Source organism: Pezoporus wallicus, unplaced genomic scaffold (genome assembly GCF_028554395.1).
Source record: "Pezoporus wallicus isolate ANWC-B61680 ecotype Strahan unplaced genomic scaffold, APGP_CSIRO_Pwel_v1 contig_9775, whole genome shotgun sequence".
NCBI classification, from domain to species: Eukaryota; Metazoa; Chordata; class Aves; order Psittaciformes; family Psittacidae; genus Pezoporus; species Pezoporus wallicus.
In genome coordinates, this window is record NW_026640858.1 from 16,780 (window position 1) to 29,580 (window position 12,801).

Consider the following 12,801-nt stretch of genomic DNA (forward strand, 5'->3'; position numbering starts at 1 on the left):
TCCGAGTCACCTGAACCCTGCCGAGATCCCAATCGCCCCCCTTCGAACCCTGTGCCTTTAGTTTCCCAATCGCGAATGCCGGGGTAAAAGCAGGCCAGGAATCCGTCCTCTCCCGTTGAAAAACACCAGGAAAGGCCAAGAGAAAGGAGCTGCCCCTGCATGCGGCAAATACCTCGCGCTCCGTAAGAGCGTCTCCCCGATTGCGACACCCATGCAAACAGGTTCTTGCTAAGAGCACGGATGGCTCCGTGGCCCTCCACGAGGGAGGAATCAGAGCAGGAACACACAGACACCCTCCCCTTTCCCCAGGGGCTCCCCAGCAGCTCTAATACCGAAAGCACCATCACAGCAAGGCTGCTCCGGGGCTTTCTGCTGGAGATGGGAGAACCGGAGTTGACCGAGCTCAAACCAGCACTGAGGTCTGCATGGGACCAGTGACCTGCTGAGGACGTGCCTTAGGTCTGAGGAGGAGAGCTTAAACCTTCATCCCCTGACCAAGTGCATTGATGGGGACTGAACCCCTCTCAGTGCTAAACCCACACAACCAGGGCCGGTACCGCACTGGCCTTGCTGGGAATGAAGCCCGGGAGCTGCTCACGGGGCTCTGGGATATGGGAGCAGCTCCTCCTCTGCAGGGCAAGTCCAGAATCCAAGGTCTCCAGGCTCTCCAAGTGTGGAAAACGGGGCCTGTGTGAGGCGCCGGCCGCTCCAGTGGCCTTTGAAGCAATAAACCCATTTACTGAGATCCCAGGAGATAGGGAACAACTGCACCGTTCCCAGCAGGAAAGACCTGGCAGCGCCGGGTGCCCTGTGCCAGAGGTGTCCAGCCCCCAGCCCCATGCACAAACCCACCCTGGGGCATCAAACCCCTCTCCCGGCAGGGGAAAAGCAGCTTTCCAAGCCCCTCGCACCCATCAGCTCCTCCCACGCTGGCTCCTAAACAGGGCATTCAATGGGGAAAAGTGTTGACATGGGGAACGCTGCAGCTGAGACAAGGACAAGGAGCTGCTCTGTGGATTACTCACCCCAGATCAACCCTAGAGACGCAAGCCTTGACCAGCCCTCCCTGCCTTCCTGCTGCTTCGGGAGCCACGTGGCCTCCGCACCAAGCACGCGTCCAGGAATGTGGCACTGCAGCAGGCAGCGAGTGCCATTAGGTCTTCTTGGGGAGGAGGAAGTGAATTCAGCTCCCAGTACGGAGCACAAGAAGGCTGAGTCCCATCGCTGCGCCCAGGTGGGAGGTTACAACCACGGGAGCTGCCAGCTTTTGGTGCCCAAAACTCAGTGTATCCCTGGAGCATCAATGGGAGATTCCCAGCTTAGGGAAAAGAAAAGCCTGAGTGAGGTCATCTCCAAGCCAGGACTATGTGCAGGGATGCAGAGGCAAGAGCTACAAGGGAACAGCCCCAGGATGGAGCAGCGCCTCGTGCCCAGGCTCAGTTTGCTGGAGCAAGCCTTTGCTTTCTTGCCTCCCACCTCTTGCCCAGGCTGAGGTCCAGCCCCTGCACCTCTCCCCAGCTCCAGCATTCCCAGCCTCGGGTTTCCTCAGAGCAGAGCAGTGATTTCTCAGCAGATCCCTATCACCTGAACGAAGGACAAGCAGAAAACAGCAGCCAGAGGTTGAGAGAGGCCAAAGCACCAGGAGAGGGGGGAACAGAGCAAGGAGAAACCCCAGAGTGACACAAACCAAAGAGGACACCCCCAGGTCAGCTCTGCCAGCCCAGGGGCACCGGGTACCTGCAGCCCAGGGATGGAGCAGGGAAGAGCTGGCTCCTCTCTCGATAGAGAGGAACGGTTTCACCCTGCTCACCAGCTCCTTCCCCAGGCCCTGCTCCAGGAAGTGCTGGTGAGCAGGGTTAAACCGTTCCCCTCTATCAAGGGATCCGTTCCCTCCTTCCCAGCGAGGAGCCGCAGCCATACCCATTCCCCACATCATTCCCCCTCTCAGCCTGCCCCAGAGCAGAGGACAGGGGGGCAGAAAGAGCAATGCCACGTCCTGTGCTTGACTGCAGTGCCCACAGAGGAGCCCACCACACGTCCTCCCTGCCCTGCCAGCAGCGCAGCATCGCTCCCATGAGAGCTGAACACATCACCCATGGATCCAGGCACCGTCCGTGCATTGCCTCCCATCCCACCTCATCCTTTTCCCTGCCAGGTTGTGCGGCAGAGATCCCACACCCAGGGCCAGGGACGTTCTGTCACTTGAAACCCTGTCATCCGTGGCAGGTAAAACAAACAGGAGGGGCCTGTTCCCTGCAGTGCAGGAGCCTGTGTGCGTGCAGTGCCCTGCTGCAGACACAGCATCTCCCACCTCCCACGGTGGGTTCGTATTTGGCAGCCAAACCACTGCAGTTCGTGCCCTTTCCCAGTGCCAACAAGGACAGGGGGAGAAACGGGTTCCTCCTGCGACCAGCACTGACCGCACCGCAGCATCACCCCACGGCTGAGCACGAAGCTGGGATGCTCAGGAAACAACGGCCTCTCCATGAGGTGCCAGAGGAGACAGCCTGAACCCCAGCGATGGGGCAGAGCCGGGTACAGGAACTGCCTGCACCCAGGTGCCAGGACAACAGGGAAGCAATGAGCCAGGACTGCTGGGTTGAGAAGGGCTCTGCTCCTTAAAGGAGCGGTCTCCAAACCAGGATGGAGCAGCCTGGATGAGGACTTGGGGTGCTGGGTGCAAGAACCTCCCCCCTCATGACCCAGAACCCCCCCAGTGTGGGGCTGCACCCCCAGAGCGGGAGTAGCAGCTCAGGGAGGGGATCCTGCCCCTCTGCTGCGGGAAGGGGAGACCTGAGAGCAGCCCCAGTGCCTAAGGGGCTGCAGGGAACCTGGAGAGGGGCTTGGGACAAGGGATGGAGGGACAGGGACAGGCCAGGGGGAATGGCTTGAACCTGCCCAAGGGGAGACTGAGATGAGCTCTGGGGCAGAAGCTCTTCCCTGGGAGGGTGCTGAGGCGCTGGCACAGGGTGCCCAGAGAAGCTGTGGCTGCCCCATCCCTGGCAGTGCTCAAGGCCAGGTTGGACACAGGGGCTCGGAGCACCCTGCTCCAGTGGAAGGGGTCCCTGGGGCTGGAGGAGCTTTAAGGTGCCTTCAACCCAACCCAGGCTGGTTTCAGGCTTAAAGCTCAGGACCAGGAAGGGATCAGCACCACCTCCAGGTTCGGCATAAGCCAAGCTATGAAATAAACCCTCTTTAAGAGCAGCACCAAGCTAAAACATCGGGAATATTTCAGTTGAAAAGTGCTTCTGGGTCCCCACTCCCAGGGCATCTCACCCAACCTCTGCACGTAGCCGCCGGCGCTCCCCATCCCCTTGGGACACAAAGGTGAGTAACCCAGCTCTGACCAAGGCCACTGCGTGCTCTGCAGAGCTAAGCAGGTCTAAATATAAACCTCACCTGTACCTTATCTGCTTCCTGGTCCCATTTATGGAGCTCTGAGGGTTTATTTCTAAGGAACCCTCCATGTCAGCACTATCCACGTCCCTGCTGCAGGGGGCTGAAGCTCAGGACCCATCACCTCACCCCCTGGCTCCAGCCAAGGCTGGAGGCTTCTTGCCCAAGTGGAGTGGGAGCACCGATGGAGCAGGAGGTGATGTGCATCCCAGCCTGGCGTTGGGCAACTGGAACAGCACCCACACCCAGCGGGCACCCAGCCTGCAGCCATCAGGGTGCAAGGGCATGGAGCAAAGGAGAGCGTGGGCTTCAGGGCCAAATCCTTAGGGAAAGGTGGGCTTTTCCAAGAGCCGGCCATCGAGAACACCCTTTCCAACCCATCTCTCCTCATCCCCAGATCCCACCTGGGAATAGAATCCCTCACCAGTGTCCCACTGAGCGGGGCTACCGCAGCTCAGAGGTCAGACACCTCGGGCAGAGGGGTTGGGTGCTCCCGGCAATGAGGAAACTGCTTTCAGATCAGCAGATCAAGGCTCCAGGGACTGGTTTTCAGCACTTTTGAGCCCCGTTTCCATTTGTCAGAGGCAAAACTTCCCTTCCACGTGTGAGGCTCCCACTGATACCGCTGCGAGCCCCACAGATAAGGATGCTGTGATTCAGCAAACACTGAAGCAGAGGTGAAGGCAGCGAGAGGCACCAGTGGAAACCCTGCCACGTCGGTCTCGACTGTAGGAGGGGACCCGTTCCCCAGCCAGCTCCTGCTCCGGAGCCCCATTAAAGCCTTTAAGAGCCTCCGACCTTCCTTATCTCCTGGACTTTTGCTCCCCTCATCACTTGTGCTCCTCACACCCTGCTTTAAGAGCCCTTCCCTCTCCCATCCCCAGGGTCACAGCCGGTCCCTATGGGCCACAGCCCCAGCTCACAACCAGGTACCTTCAGCTGGAAGCACCGACAACCATCAGCTGGTCCAGCCCTGCTTCACCTGCATCTTCAGTTCCCCTCCTGCACCGCGGCTACAGCTCCAGAGCCAAAGTCCCCCACAAAGAGCCACAACCAGAGGGATGCTTTCCCCAACAGCCCTGCATTAACTCAACAGGAAGCTGTAGCTCTAGAGGCTTATTTTAAGCAGCAGTTTCATTTGCATCGCCCTCCTTTTGGGGTTATAACTGAACCCCCACCTTCACAAAGCTGCTCCACACTGACATCGCCGCCTCTCCCCCTATGCGGGGCTGCACACCCCACGTTCACCACCACAACGAGGAGGGGAATTCGGGTCTCCTGAAGCACTTTCACCCGAGGGGGGGAAGAGAACCAGCCCCAGAAACCACTTTCACCCTCGGCTGCTCCCCCAGCTCCCTGCCCGGTGACACACAATGAGTGTGAGCCCCGGTTGTGCAAGCCCCACAGCAGAGCTCCCAATCCCTCCCCTGCGCCTCTTACCCAAGAGACGTACCCAGGAGCTCACCCAAAGCCGGGGGGGAGCCGCCCCCTTGTAGCTGTGGTTAGGAAAGAGCCGGCAGCGAGCTGGGATCCGGATGCATCCTGCGAGGATGCAGGCGCTTCCCCACCCAGGGCTGCTGTACCCAGCTCTGGGGGAGGTCGTTGCTGCAGGCAGCACCAGACACGTCCCCCCTGATGTGATAACATCACTCAGCGGCCACCTGCCTTTATTCACTTGCCACCTGCGCCACAGTCAAATATTCACACCCCTTACATCCAATATTCACACTCAAACACAGGCAAACCCCAGCGCCTGCGGTATGCTTCCCAACGGGACACCCAGCCATGGACCTCCTTCCACAGGGTCAGGACTGCATCCCTCCCCACGACATGGGATAAGGGGGGGTCCCTCAGTGTCCAGTGCCCACAGAACAGCCCCATGCCCGTCCGGGTGCCCCCATCCGTGGCTATAATCAGCCTGAGGAAGTTGATGCCGGAGCCACCAGACCTTACCCTGCACTCAGATGCTCGTCCCCTTCCTCTTGCAGCTGATGGGGACCCGCAGCAGAGGAGGATGCGCTGCTCGTTGGTACCTTCCTCACCCTCACAGAGACACAACTGCCTCTAAGCAGGATCGATCCTGGCCATTGGATGCTCCACTTTGTGAGCTACAGCGGGTTAAAGATTACTCCCAGCCCGGGACGGGGAGGCAGCCTCCGCCGCAGTTATCCATTACATGGGAGCAGCAGGGAGACTATCCGGTTATTTTGCCTTAAGTACATCGGGATTTGGGAAACAAACACCTCGTGGATGTCTGACCCCAGGCACATTCCTGCCCGATGAAAAGCTCATTTCTGTGCTTCGTGCCTTTGTCATTCCAAATCCCATTGCGAGATCTCACACCCGATCTGCCTGCAGACAGGCGGGTATCAGGCAGACATCTGCCCGTACCTCCTGCACCTGAGCAGCCTTCCTCCTCCTCCCTCCTCCGGGTCTATGATGCTGTCCAAGCCATGCAATGCCAGGGGCTCCCAGAGCCGCTCCGCCTCAGCCTGGTGCCGGGTTTTATCGCATTGCTCCCAGTTAAACTCTTCCACAGAGCCCATCGGCAGCCAGCAGCTTCCAGCCCCATCTCATGGGGTTTGGTTTTAACCGCCTGGTCTGGAGACAGCAGACGGGGTTTTCCTCAGCTCAGTAACCCCAGTCCCTCCCTGCTCCACTCGGGAGCGCTGCTCCAAGGCAGCCTCGGGAGCGAGACCCAGAGGAAGGAGCCACAGGGCAGAAGAGGACCCAAACTGGTGGCTGGCACCCTTTAGGAGGGGACACGCGTGGCCCCGAGGTGCCGGGGCTCCTTTAAGCGAGCGCCGGAGGAAGGTGAGTCACTGCCCCGCATGGGAGGAGAGCGCAGAACCCAGAGCTTCTCAGGAAGCCCAGCTTCGGAGGAAGCCTCCAGCCCCGGCCCGAAAGAAGGGGATAAAGAGGAAGGAGCCGCTCACCCCAAGGTGCGGGCACCTCCGTCCGCCCCACATCACCCATCCACAGCCCCCCCCCCCCGGCTCCCATTGGGGGTAAAGCAGGACCACGGAGCCCTCCTCATGGAGGAACTGCAGGAAGAGCCCTGGTACCTTCGTTTCCTTCGCGTTGGGACTCGCGGACACTTCCGACACCGGGATCGCTCCCAGACGGAGGAGAAGCCACTGGGAAGCACAGAGCAGGGCAGTTACTGCCGGCCCCCCCTACTTCCAAAAGTACTCGGTGGGGAGATTAATGATCAGCTTTAAAGTGCCCTTAAACTTAACCAGGAACTTCCCTGCACCAGAAACCAGCCTGCGGGCAAGAAACAGGCTGGAAACCCCAACAACACCCAGGTAAACCCCAGCTTCAGAGCCCCCCACAAAGGGTACGGGGAGCTCAGACAGGGACACACAGGGATGGGAGATGGGGCGAGGGGACAGGGGTGACCTCCTGTGAGGAGGGATGGAGCTAAAGGGGGGGCACCCCAAGGTAGGGTATGTGAATGCACCCCCAGCTGCAGGCTGAACCCCATTCTGGGTCCAGCAAGGGGGGGGTCAGACCTGAGACTGGACAGCACTGGGGGGACACTGACACCTCAAAAGCAGGGGCCACCCCACAATTCAGAGGCTGAGGGAGGCAGGAATGAACCGAACCCATAGCGAACCCCAACTTTTAGAGGGGAAGCCATTAACAGCCATAAGACCCCCATCTGAGGGGAGACACTGAATGCTACAGGGTGTCACATAGGACCCCCAATCTCGGGGGACCTACAGTGCATTGAGGTGCCCTCGCTTATAGAGAGCCCCCACATCAGGACGGGCAACACAGAGAACCCCGTGCCCAGGTGGGACCCAAACCAGGGAGCACTCAAAGCCCCGGGGGGGACCCCAACATCCCCACAGGACCCCCAAACCTCGGCGGAGCTCAGCGGACCCCCACGGGTCCCTCAAGCAGCAGGGAGAAGGCACCGGGCACCCGCAGTGACCCAAACCCGAGTCCCCTCGCACAGAGGCACCGAGCGGCTCCCCGCGGCTCCAGCCGCCCCCCAACCACCACCGGAGCCGCTGCCGCCCACAGAGGGTCCCGTGTGGGTGCCCCCATCAGCAGCATCGCCCCCATGGGTGCTCCCAGCCCGGTCCCGGTACCTGCGCTCCTGGCCCCGCCGCTCCCCCCCACGCCGCCCGCGGCCGCCTTTTGACGGGAACCGGCCGGCTCCGCGCCCCGCCCCTCCCCGAGGCCACGCCCCCTCCGAGCCACGCCTCCTCCCCGCCCCCGCCAATGCCAGCGCGGCACCGTCTCTGCTCCGCCCACCAGCGCCATATAAGGCTCGCACTGGGCTAAACCCCGCCCTTCGGGGGCGTGGCGAGGGCTGGCGGGAGAACGCACGTGTGTGCCTGCGCCGCGGGGCGCTCCCCCGCTGCTCCCCGGCTTTAGGGACCCCGCTGCGGAGCGCGGTCCCCGCCTCTCCCCACAGCTCCTGCCCCGCTCCCGCGGCTTGTGGGGAGCCCCGCGCTCTGCCAGGGGCTGTGGGGAGCTGCGGGCGGCTCTCGGGGTGCAGCCCCCACAGAAAGCCCGGTGCTCAGGGAGCTCCCCCGCTGCCTCCCGGCCTGGGGTCCGTCCCTTACGGGGCCAGGGCAAACACCACCGGCACAAGGGTGCCCCCCCCCAGCACTCCTGGGCGAACTTCTCCACCTTTGGGTGTCCCTAGCGCGCTGCTCTGGTGCCTCCCGGCAGCCCGGGCGTTGCACAGCTCCATGCCCCGGCGCTGTTCAGAGGCTGCTTCCCTTCCGCATTTCCCGGTAACTAAACCGCCCTGCGGCTCGCCACATCCAGCACCTCGCAGACAAACCCCAGGCTCGTCTCCTTCCTCTCCCATTGTCAGGTGAGCTGCCTCCGCACACGCCAAAACCTCCATCTGATTACAGGCTGGAGACGGCTCCTGCGTTTTCCCAATGCTTAGATCAGATTAAGGACAGAGGGAGAGCTGATTCATCCATCCCCTGCCTCCAGACTGGAGACAGCAGCATCCGCGAGGGCCCCAGCGCAGCTCCAAGGGTGCATGACCATGAGTAGGCAGGTTCCTGACAGAGTCAACCTGGGCTGCTCTGGTTGACCCCTCAATGGGATGTGCTTCACATCCCAAGCAAGGACTGACCTTGCAGGTCCTTGAACCTGGAACGCACAGGGCTCTCCCGTGGGATCTGGTGGAATCTGGGACAATGGAACCAGGTCACAAATACCGACCTTGACCACCCAAAGTCCCGTTACCGGTGGCGTGAGTCAACCTTGAGCGCGGGGGTTTGGGCTGAGCCGGTTCAGCCGGTGCTGCAACCCCAACCCAAAGCTGCTCCATCCATCGCCCGGGCACGTTACACCCCCAGTGTGGAAAACTCAGTGTCGTTGGCAGATATTTCCCTTTCCACCCCCAAAACCGCATCTGGGGGGTGGCCGCCAATGGAACAGAGAGAAGTGCTGTGAGCGATGCTCTGGGGTTTATCGAGTGCTCCCTAAACCCAAAGTCCCCCGAGGAAATGAGTCCCCAACGCAGCCGAGGGCAATCACCGCCCCTGAGCTGCACCCACCGGGTTCAACAGCGCTCATCTGCGTGGGGAACGCGCTTCGCTAACGGGCTTCAAATTGCCTTAATGAGGCCAATGAGAGAAAACGATGTCTGGGAAGAAATGGGAGCTCATCAAAAGCAATTCCGTGGCGCAGAAAGCTTTTGGGGGGTGGGGAGTGGGCTGTGGATGGGGCCGGGGGGGGGCTTTGAACGGGAGGGGCTGCTCAGAACCCATCCCAGTGATCATCACTGCAGCATCAAACACATCCCCAGCCTCACACAGCGGCTGCCCCATTGACCTCACCGTGTCTGGACCGGTGCAATGAGCTCCTGAACCCCATCGAAACTGCTCTGCTGTCAAACACACCTTGCCCCATAGCCACAGCTGGGTTTGTGCCCCAAGTATGGGGAAGCACAGGCACCGGATGGAGCAGCCTTAAGGGGAAGGACTTGGGGTGCTGGGTGCAAGAAGCTCCCCATGAGCCGGCTTCAGTGAGCGCTTGAGCCCAGAACCCCCCCAGTGCGGGGCTGCACCCCCAGAGCATGAGCGGCAGCTCCGGGAGGGGATCCTGCTCCTGTGCTGCAGCCAGGGGAGACCTGAGAGCAGCTCCAGTGCCTGAAGGGGCTGCAGGGAACCTGGAGAGGGGCTTGGGACAAGGGATGCAGGGATGGGATGAGGAGTTTGGGCTTCCAAGTGGAAGAGGGAAGAGTTAAATGGGATACGGGGAAGTTCTTCCCCATGAGGTTAGTGGGAGGCTGGAATGGAGAATGGCTGCCCTATCGCTGGCACTGCTCAAGGCCAGGTTGGACACAGGGGCTTGGAGCACCCTGCTCCAGTGGAAGGGGTCCCTGGAGCTGGATTGGAGCTGGAGGAGCTCTAAGGTCCCTTCCAACTCAAACCATTCCATGGTTCTCTGCCAGCTGGGGTGGATGAGGAAGCTCCTGAACTTGAACACCACCTGGAAGCATCCGTCCGCATTCCCTGATCCATGCAGGAAGGGAACAACACAAACACAACTGAGCTGGATGCCCCTCTGCAGCCACCGGCTTCAGCAGCACAGCTCCCTCATCCCGCTGCCCCATGGAGCAGCCGTTCCCCATCCCGCTGCCCCGGGAGCAGCCGTTCCCCATCCCGCTCCCCATGGAGCAGCCGTTCCCCATCCCGCTCCCCATGGAGCAGCCGTTCCCCATCCCGCTCCCCATGGAGCAGCCGTTCCCCATCCCGCTCCCCATGGAGCAGCCGTTCCCCATCCCGCTCCCCATGGAGCAGCCGTTCCTCATCCCGCTCCCCATGGAGCAGCCGTTCCCCATCCCGCTCCCCATGGAGCAGCCGTTCCCCATCCCGCTCCCCATGGAGCAGCCGTTCCCCATCCCGCTCCCCATGGAGCAGCCGTTCCCCATCCCGCTCCCCATGGAGCAGCCGTTCCCCATCCCGCTCCCCATGGAGCAGCCGTTCTCCATCCCGCTCCCCATGGAGCAGCCGTTCCCCATTCCCCATCCCGCTCCCCATGGAGCAGCCGTTCCCCATCCCGCTCCCCATGGAGCAGCCGTTCCCCATCCCGCTCCCCATGGAGCAGCCGTTCCCCATCCCGCTGCCCCGTAGCAGCCGTTCCCCATCCCGCTCCCCCGGCACGGATCCGGCTCTCCCGGTGCTGACTCAGGCTCTTGCTCCACATCCTCAGGAGCGCAGGTTTCTGGAGAAGCAGTTGCAAAACCCGCCCGCGGCTCCATCCCCCCCATTCCCATCCCTCCTGCAGCCTGGGACGGGGAGAACGGGCTTAAAACGGGAAGGAAAGGGATGGATCCCAGGACACAGCAAAAGGAGCCGGGGGGGGGGGGGAGAGGCTGCTGCCGGGTTTGTCGTTGAGGGGCAGTGATTGATGCCGGGTCCTGCACATGGGACACAACAACCCCAGGGAATGATCCAGGCTTGGGGAAGAGCGGCTGGAAACTGCCCATGGAAAAGGACCGGCATTGATGGAGCTGAGCAGGAGCAGCTTGTGCCCAGGTGGTCAGGAAGCCCCCAGCGTCCTGGCCTGGCTCAGCACCAGTGCGGGGACTGTGCCCCTGGAGGTATCTAAAAGACGTGTGGATGTGGCACTTGGGGACATGGGCTGGTGGTGGCCTTGGCAGCGCTGGGAATGGTTGGAATTGATGGTCTTGAAGCTCTTTTCCATCCAGGTTGATTCCATGGCTCCATGGTTCTATGGGTCCCCTGCTTTGGGGATTCTCTGTTGTCTAATATAGGGTTGAGCTCACCCCTCAGCCCACCCCTGTGGGCTCAGTGTGGGTTTCCCCCTCCCCATCTCCCCTCAGCACCCACGCAGTGTCCATCCTCACGGCTCAGTCCTGCTCCCAGCCCCTTCCTTGGCTCTTCAACCCCCATCCCAGGCAGAGCAGGAGATTCCCAGCCCACAGTGAGACGGGAAAGGTGAGCAGGAAGCCTCCGCTCCTTGGCATTTTGCTGCCGGGAAGGAGGAGAATAAATGATCCATAAGACAGAAGAAATGATCCATGAAGTTTCCATCGGCGCCGCATGGAAAGCAGCTCCAGGGAATCTCCAGTTTTGCCATAAACTTCAGTTTGGTGCTTTGGGTCACTTGGAGGGGCAGGAATTCCCTTTCCCACCAGCTCTGCTTCTTATTGCAAAGGGAACCCCCCAGTGACTGTACAGGAGCGAGTTATGGAATTAGCATTGTTCCAATTGGACTGGTTTTGCTTCCTTTGGTCCCGGAGCCGATGGGATGGGGGTGATGGGACAAAAGGGGTTTAGAAGGATTGGGGCTTTTCCCATCAGTTTTCCACATCTTGGCTGTTTCCAGAGGGAAATTGAAGGGATTTTGCCTTTTCCCGTAGTTTTTCCCACCCCTGGCTGTTTCCGGGGTGGAAAATGGGGAGATTTGGGCTTTCCCCATCATTATTTTCCATCTTGGGATGTGGAGCCAGGGGTCGGGAGCTGGGACCCCCCAAGGGACCCCCCCCCAGCAGCACTGTGTCTGGTGAGGCTGTGGCAAAGGACAGCTTTACACGTGTGTGCACGGCATCACATGCGTGTGCAAGGCATCACACGTGTGTGCATGGCCTCATATACGTGTGCAAGACATCACATACACGTGTATGTGCATGGCATGTGCACGGCATCACATGTGTGTGCATGGCCTCACATGTGTGTGCATGGCCTCATATACGTGTGCAAGACATCACATACATGTGTATGTGCATGGCATGTGCACGGCATCACATGTGTGTGCATGGCCTCACATGTGTGTGCATGGCCTCACATACGTGTGCAAGACATCACATACATGTGTATGTGCACGGCATGTGCACGGCATGACATTCGTGTGCATGGCCTCACATACGTGTGCAAGACATCACATACATGTGTATGTGCATGGCATGTGCATGGCATCACATATGTGTGCGAGGCATCACATACATGTATATGTGCACGGCATGTGCAAGGCATCACATACATGTGCATGGCCTCACACATGTGTGCACGGCCTCACATAGGTGTGCATGGCTTCACATACATGTGCATGGCATCACATACATGTGCACGGCATCACATATGTGTGAATGGCATCACATACGTGTGCACGGCATCACATACGTGCGCATGGCATCACATATGTGTGCACAGAATCACATACGTGTGCAAGGCATCACATATGTGCACACAGCATCACATATGTGCGCACGGCATCACATGCATGTGCATGGCATCACATGCATGTGCACAAGCACGCACAGTCATGGCACAGCCTCACGCCATGGCCTCATGTTGCTGTGCATGGCCTGCGCTTGATGAGCACCCCTGACCATGACCCCCATGACCATGACCCCCATCCATGACACCCATCCATGACCCCCATGACCATGACACC